This window comes from Lactuca virosa, chromosome 9 (genome assembly GCF_052849685.1).
Source record: "Lactuca virosa cultivar CGN04683 chromosome 9, Lactuca_virosa_CGN04683_v6, whole genome shotgun sequence".
Classification (NCBI taxonomy): domain Eukaryota; kingdom Viridiplantae; phylum Streptophyta; class Magnoliopsida; order Asterales; family Asteraceae; genus Lactuca; species Lactuca virosa.
In genome coordinates, this window is record NC_136434.1 from 18,272,285 (window position 1) to 18,280,124 (window position 7,840).

Genomic DNA, 7,840 nt, shown 5'->3' on the forward strand with positions numbered 1-7,840 from the left:
GTCATAAGGTTTCTCTCAAATTCATGAAAATGATTGTGAGGAAACGCTTTCACTAAGAAAAAATTTAAGGAGATAGAAGTTGTGTAAATTGCATGCTCAAATTAGATTATGATTACGACATCCCTCTTCATAGTTTGAATTGTGAGATTTGGCAATTGGTTTGAACAATTAAGACTTATTGCTATAAGTTTTGAAATTGTTTAGACACACATGTGAGCTTTCTAAAAGGTGTATGAGCTTAGATAAAAGCTTATCGAAGCATCTCGTATCAGAAATATGAACTTCGGTAAGAAAGTCAAAAAGTATTGATTTCTAGAAGTCCAACTGTGTAACATCCGGATTCCCAGGTATCTTAAATTATGTATTTTATTGAGTTTTGGAGAGAGACTCGGCGAGTAGGCGCTCAGACTCGCCGAGTAGAGTCGCGAATCTCCATCCGGGTTAATGACTGGACTCGGCGAGTCCACGCTGTTTAATGAAACCCTAATTTCTCGGGTTTGGGGACTATTTAAAGGCCCTTATGGCCGCCATTTGAGGTCACCAGTCATAGAGAGAAACCCTAGAGTGCTTGAGCGTTTTGGGAAAGGAAGGAAGCCATTTTTTTGACCTTGGGAGTGTTGTTTAGCAAGAAGAAGGAGGTACTAGCCAAGAGGAAGCATAGGAGATTGCTATTCTGTGGATTTGGAGCTAAGATCTTCACATTTGAGGTAGTAATTCGACTCCCCTTCTGTTCTTATGATGATCATATGGATTTAGGGTTTCTTAGACCCTTTGTTGCTTAGATTTGAAGCCCAAATAGTCCCTTATGATGAGGAGGCTTTGGATCTGGATCCATAGAGGTCCAGAGAGCCTTATTCATTAAGCTTTTTGAATAACAATGGAGGCTATGACCTTGAGTTATGGTATTTGGGGCTAAATCATCATATATGATCAAATAGATGTTGTATGTGCATCAAGATGGAAACTTTACGTGGTTATTGGGTTTGGGAATGATAGATCTATTGGTTAGAGGACTGGATCTGACCTCAGGAAGTTGTTTGAGGATGTGCATGGAATGAACTCGCCGAGTCCATGAACGGACTCGACGAGTAGAGTCGGGTAGCCCCGCGACTCGCAATCTGTGATGACTCGTGGAGCATAGGGTTGACTCAGTGAGTCGGAGGGAATTAGAGGACTGGAGTTCAAGGCGGAACTCGCCGAGTCCATGAACAGACTCGGCGAGTTGAGTCGGGGTGGCCCCGCGATTCATGCCAGGTGTCACCCGTCGAGTAAGGGGAAAGACTCGACGTGTCATGCGAGATCAGAAAGATAGTGGGCACGTGTAGACTCGCCGAGTCGCCCAAGTGCACTCGGCGAGTCGGGTCAAAGTTTGACCGTTGACCTTTATTGACTTTTAGGGTTTGGTCAACTTTAAGGTCTTTGAGCCATGAGAGGGGTAAAATGGTCTTTTACCCTTCTGAGAGTACTAAGAGGAGGAATAGTCTAGCCTTGAGAGATGTATTGATTCAGAGTGTTTATTTCATATGATTAGGCGGAGGCTAGACCCGACTTTACAGAGTTCGAGCTTTACCGAGTTAACCGAGGTGAGTCTTCTCACTATACTTTACCTAGAGTGGTAATTAGAGTTATGAGACAGAGTATTGTGTATGCTTTTGCATGATGTGATTTCTATGTGTTATATGCTATGTATGTTACAGAGTTTTCAGAGTTAGGACCGGAAGGTCCACAGAGTTAGGGTCAGAGGACCCATAGAGTTAGGGCCAGAGGGCCCACAGAGTTATGGGACCGGGGGGTCCCACAGAGACACTTTGACCAGAGTGTCAAACAGAGTTATAGCCTCGAGTGGCTAATATGTGTTATGTGTGGTATTTTGGAGAACTCATTAGGCATTTATGCTTACAGTGTTGTGTTATGTGTCTCAGGTACCAGCGAGGATCGCGGGAAGGCGCCGACTTGATCAGTACACACGCGGGGAGATTTTATTATGATCTTGGGAGATGATGTTATGTGATACAATGGTGTTTTTATAACGATTATGAATGAAAACGTGTTTTATAAAATGTGAAAAATTGTTTTGAAAATTTGGGTGTTACAAGTTGTTATCAGAGCCTTGGTTTGAGGGATTCGGATTCATCTTCGGGCGTATCTGAACTCAAACTGAGGATTTGAGAGAAATTTTGATGACTAAAAACTTTTTAAAAGAGTAAAAAGAGTTTTGAGACAAACAGAGCAGAGCCGTGTGTACGATCAGCCAGCGCCCGAACGGTGATTTCCCAAAATACCCTTGTAATTAGTGTTATGAGATATATTATGTTATGATATATGATGAGTTATGCTATGCATGCTAGAGTAGACTAGGTATTCTTATTAGGACTAGAGTGGCCTGATATGTGATGCCTTAGTCTAGGAGTTTTGCTGCTAGGGATACTTGAGAGTGTTTAGATAGCAGCGAGGAGTTTATGAGAGAGCTGCTAGTGAGTAGCATATGGTTAAAGAGAGTAGAGTACTTGGGACTTGGGATCCAAGGAGGAGGACTTAGAGTGGATGCTGATGCGGTGTGGACGGTAGTATAGGGCCCGTACTACTGAAGACACCGGAGCAGTACGCACCCTAAGTAAGAATCCATTGGGTACTAAGGAGCAAGTAGGGTGGAGTTATCGAGTACGAGTATACTCGAGCGAGTCCCTGATATTTATTATGTTGTATTTCAGAGACATCATGGTTGGGACACGCCACACACCAGAGAGCAGCGGTACTAGTGATGAGGAGATCCGTAGGATCATTCATGAGGAGGTGGCTGCGGCCATCAGGGCAGAGATACCAGAGATGTTCGGGTCTATCAAGACCACACTGATAGAGACATTTGATGAGAGATACGCTGCTCTTTCTGAGGCTGCGGTTGTTGCGGCAACTGCAGCTATAGCTGCGACTAGGCCGCAGGGTGGTGATGCGTTGCTGTTTCGTGAGTTCAGCAACACAAAACCACCGGAGTTTGATGGGACCCAGGACCCGATTGTAGCGATGAGGTGGATATCAGACATTGAGGGGTGTTTCTTTACTTGCTCATCTCCAGAGCATTTGAGAGTCCGGTTCGCGTTGAACCAGCTTCGCTTGGGAGCGAAGGACTGGTGGAAGTTTGTGACGGCGCACTATTCGCCTACTGAGCTTGTTGCAGTGACCTGGGAGAGGTTCACTGCTATGTTCCGAGAAGAGTACGTTCCCCAGGTGGAGAGGGAGCGTTTGGCCCAGGAGTTTTTAACCCTCAAGCAGGGTACAGAGTCTGTTACAGTGATCACCAGGATGTTCCATGAGCGGGCGATGTTCTGCCCAGAGCACGTGTCCTCCGAGCAGGCACGTATGAGCCGATATCTGAGCATTTTGAGGAGGGTAATACGAGAGTTCGTGGCGAACTCGACGTACCGGACATTTGCCGAGCTTCAGGCAAATGCCCGGAAGAGGGAGATAGAGCTGGAGACTCAGGCTAGGGAGGAGGCGGAGTCTCAGGGGAGGGATCGGCGACCGGCACAGTCTCAGCCGGCAGCCAAGCGGGCCAAGCCTGCCGATTCGAGATCAGGGAGCCAGAGGGGCCGCACTTGTGGCAAGTGCCGCAAGAGTCATGATGGAGTGTGCAGAGCAGGGTCTTGCTACAAATGTGGCAAGGAGGGGCATATGGCCAAGGATTGCCCCAAGGGGTTTGCATTCTGTTTTCACTGCAACCAGACCGGACACCGGAAGGCCGAGTGTCAACAGTTACGAGGGTCAGCTCAGGGAGCTTCTCAGGGATCTGCTCCTGCTGCTGTTCGAGCTACAAAGAGTCGGCCGGCGAAGGCTGAGGCGCCGAAGGCTCGCGGGAGAGCCTTCCAGTTGACAACGGAGGAGGTCCGCGCAGCACCCGATGTGGTAGCTGGTATGTATTCTTTCCTCTGTTTATTTTGAGTTTGTAGTGTTATGCTTATATTGTGATATGCGTAGGTATATTTCTTGTGTGTTCTGTACCTGCCTTGGTGTTATTTGACTCGGGTGCGAGTCGGTCTTTTGTGTCACTAGCGTTTAGTCAGCACATCAGTACCCAGCGTGAGGCGTTGAGTCGACCTCTACGAGTTTCCATAGCTGACGAGCGAGCGGTGTATGCTACTGATGTGATTCGAGGATGTGTACTCGAGATCTTCAGTGTCGAGTTTCCGATAGATCTAATCCCGATTGCTATGGGGGACGTATGTGTCATAGTGGGCATGGATTGGTTGAGCCGTTTCGGAGCTGTGATTGACTGTGAGCGACAGTTGATGACGATACGAGACCCCAGTGGGGGAGTACTTACGGTGTACGGCGAGGGTTCCCGTTCTGGGTCAGCATTTTGTTCGGCCGCTAGAGCGAGGCAGAGTTTACAGCAGGGCTGTAGTGGGTTTGTGGCTTATGTGGTGGATACGAGAGTAGATGCAGAGAGACCGAGGTCGATCGATGAGGTCCCGATAGTGCGCGAGTTCCCAGATGTTTTCCCCAAGGAGTTGTCGGGTGTGCCTCCCGAGAGGCAGGTAGAGTTCCGTATTGATTTGGTTCCGGGGGCAGCGCCTATTGCCAAGGCGCCCTATCGCCTTGCGCCACCAGAGATGCAGGAGTTATCCTCGCAGCTTCAGGAGCTGCTGGGGAAGGGGTTTATACGACCGAGTAGCTCGCCGTGGGGAGCGCCGATCCTTTTTGTCAAGAAAAAGGATGGTTCACACCGGATGTGCATTGATTACCGGGAGCTGAACAAACTGACGGTCAAGAACCGTTACCCTTTACCGAGGATCGAAGATTTATTCGATCAGTTGCATGGAGCGTCTTGGTTTTCCAAGATCGACTTGAGGTCTGGATATCATCAGATGAGAGTACGAGATGAGGATATCCAGAAGACAGCGTTCAGGACTCGTTACGGGCATTACGAGTTCGTGGTGATGCCTTTCGGGCTCACCAATGCACCGGCGGCGTTCATGGATCTCATGAACAGAGTATGCAGACCGATGTTGGACCGTTCAGTGATCGTGTTCATCGATGATATACTGGTGTATTCGAGATCCAGAGAGTAGCATGAGGAGCATTTGAGAGAGTTACTTGGAGTTTTGAGATCGGAGAGGCTTTATGCCAAATTCTCCAAGTGTGATTTCTGGTTACGAGAGGTCCAGTTCCTAGGGCACCTCGTTAACCAGAATGGGATATTGGTCGACCCGGCCAAGATTGAGGCGGTTATGAGTTGGGAGGTGCCGAGATCCCCCACCGAGAACAGGAGTTTCTTAGGGTTGGCTGGCTATTATCGGAGATTTATCAGGGATTTCTCCAAGATCGCCGTACCACTCACCAGGTTGACCCGGAAGGGTGTTGCTTTTTCATGGGGACCAGAGCAGCAGGCCTCCTTCGAGACACTTCGCCAGAGACTGTGCGAAGCCCCAGTGTTAGCCCTTCCGGAGGGGATGGAGGACTTTGTGGTGTATTGTGACGCATCGATATCGGGGCTGGGAGCGGTGCTGATGCAGAGAGGGCATGTGATAGCATACGCATCGAGGCAGCTGAAGCCTCACGAGACGAGGTATCCCACCCACGATCTGGAGTTGGGGGCTGTAGTGTTCGCCCTCAAGATCTGGCGTCACTATCTGTATGGGGTTCGGTGTACCATATACACGGACCACAAGAGCTTGAAGTACTTGATGGATCAACCCAACCTGAATATGCGCCAGAGGAGATGGTTAGACGTGGTAAAGGATTACGATTGTGAGATCCTGTACCACCCGGGCAAGGCTAACGTTGTAGCCGATGCCCTGAGTCGTAGGGAGGAGAGCGCCCCGATACGGGACGTTTGTATGAGATTGACAGTGATGACTCCGGTGTTGGACACCATCCGAGGGGCCCAGGCTGAGGCCGTGAGACCGGAGAACCGCAAGAGAGAGCGGGTTATCGGATATGTATCGGAGTTTGTTACCGATAGCAGAGGGCTTGTCACCTTCCAGGGTCGGATCTGGGTTCCATTTGTGGGCAGGGCACGTACCATATTGATGGAGGAGGCACACCGATCGAGGTTTTCGATCCATCCCAGGGCCACTAAGATGTATTTGGACCTGAGAAGAGATTATTGGTGGCCCTGTATGAAGAGGGATGTAGCATGGGTTGTTGAGAGGTGCTTGACCTGTCGCAGGGTTAAGGCCGAGCACCAGAGGCCGCATGGTAAGTTGTAGCCGTTGGAGGTTCCCGAGTGGAAGTGGGAACAGATTACCATGGATTTTATCACCAAATTGCCAAGGACTGCGAGGGGCGTCGATGCAATTTGGGTGATCGTGGACAGGTTGACGAAGAGCGCTCACTTCCTTGCTATCAGTGAGAGCTCCTCCGCTGAGAGGTTGGCAGAGTTGTACGTGAGGGAGGTGGTATCACGGCATGGAGTGCCGATCTCGATCGTCTCAGATCGAGATGTGCGTTTCACTTCCAGATTCTGGAAGAAGTTTCATGAGGAGTTGGGTACGAGGCTACATTTTAGTACTGCGTACCACCCCTAGACAGATGGGCAGAGTGAGCGGACGATTCAGACGCTCGAGGACATGCTTCGGGCATGTGTGTTGGATTTCGGAGGGAGTTGGGACACATACTTGCCTTGGCTGAGTTTTCCTATAACAATAGCCATCATTCGAGCAGTGTGTGATCGGTAGTACAGAGATAGTACTTCAGACGACTGAGCAGATTCAGCAGGTCAGACAGAGGTTGTTGACCGCTCAGAGCCGCCAGAAGAGTTATGCGGACAGACGTCGCTCGGGGCTTGAGTTCCAGGTTGGTGATTTAGTACTCCTGAAGGTATCTCCTTGGAAGGGGGTGATCCGATTCAGGAAGAGGGGTAAGTTGGGACCTCGGTATATTGGTCCTTTCAGGGTGACTGCCAGGGTGGGCAGGGTAGCGTATCGTTTGGAGCTACCTACAGAGTTGAGCCAGATTCACGATACCTTCCACGTGTCTCAGTTGAGGAAGTGTATCGATGATGAGTCGGCAGTGGTTCCGTTAGAGGACATTCAGGTGGATGCGAGCCTGAATTATGTTGAGAGACCGGTTGCGATTGTGGATCGAAGGATCAAGACTTTGAGAAACAAGGAGGTGTCATTGGTTCAAGTCCAGTGGCAACATCGGAAGGGTTCTGAAATGACCTGGGAGCCGGAGTTAGAGATGCGCGAGCAGTATCCAGAGTTATTTGTGGAGTGAGACTTCGAGGGCGAAGTCTGATTCTAGTGGGGGAGAATTGTAACATCCGGATTCCCAGGTATCTTAAATTATGTATTTTATTGAGTTTTGGAGAGAGACTCGGCGAGTAGGCGCTCAGACTCGCCGAGTAGAGTCGCGAATCTCCATCCGGGTTAATGACTGGACTCGGCGAGTCCATACGTGGACTCGGCGAGTCCACGCTGTTTAATGAAACCCTAATTTCTCGGGTTTGGGGACTATTTAAAGGCCCTTATGGCCGCCATTTGAGGTCACCAGTCATAGAGAGAAACCCTAGAGTGCTTGAGCGTTTTGGGAAAGGAAGGAAGCCATTTTTTTGACCTTGGGAGTGTTGTTTAGCAAGAAGAAGGAGGTACTAGCCAAGAGGAAGCATAGGAGATTGCTATTCTGTGGATTTGGAGCTAAGATCTTCACATTTGAGGTAGTAATTCAACTCCCCTTCTGTTCTTATGATGATCATATGGATTTAGGGTTTCTTAGACCCTTTGTTGCTTAGATTTGAAGCCCAAATAGTCCCTTATGATGAGGAGGCTTTGGATCTGGATCCATAGAGGTCCAGAGAGCCTTATTCATTAAGCTTTTTGAATAACAATGGAGGCTATGACCT

At 49.1% G+C, this 7,840-nt stretch overlaps 1 long non-coding RNA gene across 1 annotated transcript; it reads left to right on the plus strand.

Moving 5' to 3' along the window:
* The first annotated feature begins 592 nt into the window (after positions 1–592).
* LOC145135814 (uncharacterized) lies at positions 593–2,796 on the plus strand. The gene is made up of 3 exons (XR_013720049.1): positions 593–707; positions 1,532–1,583; positions 2,712–2,796. It is a non-coding gene; the product is annotated as an uncharacterized LOC145135814 (long non-coding RNA).
* The last annotated feature ends 5,044 nt before the right edge of the window (positions 2,797–7,840 follow it).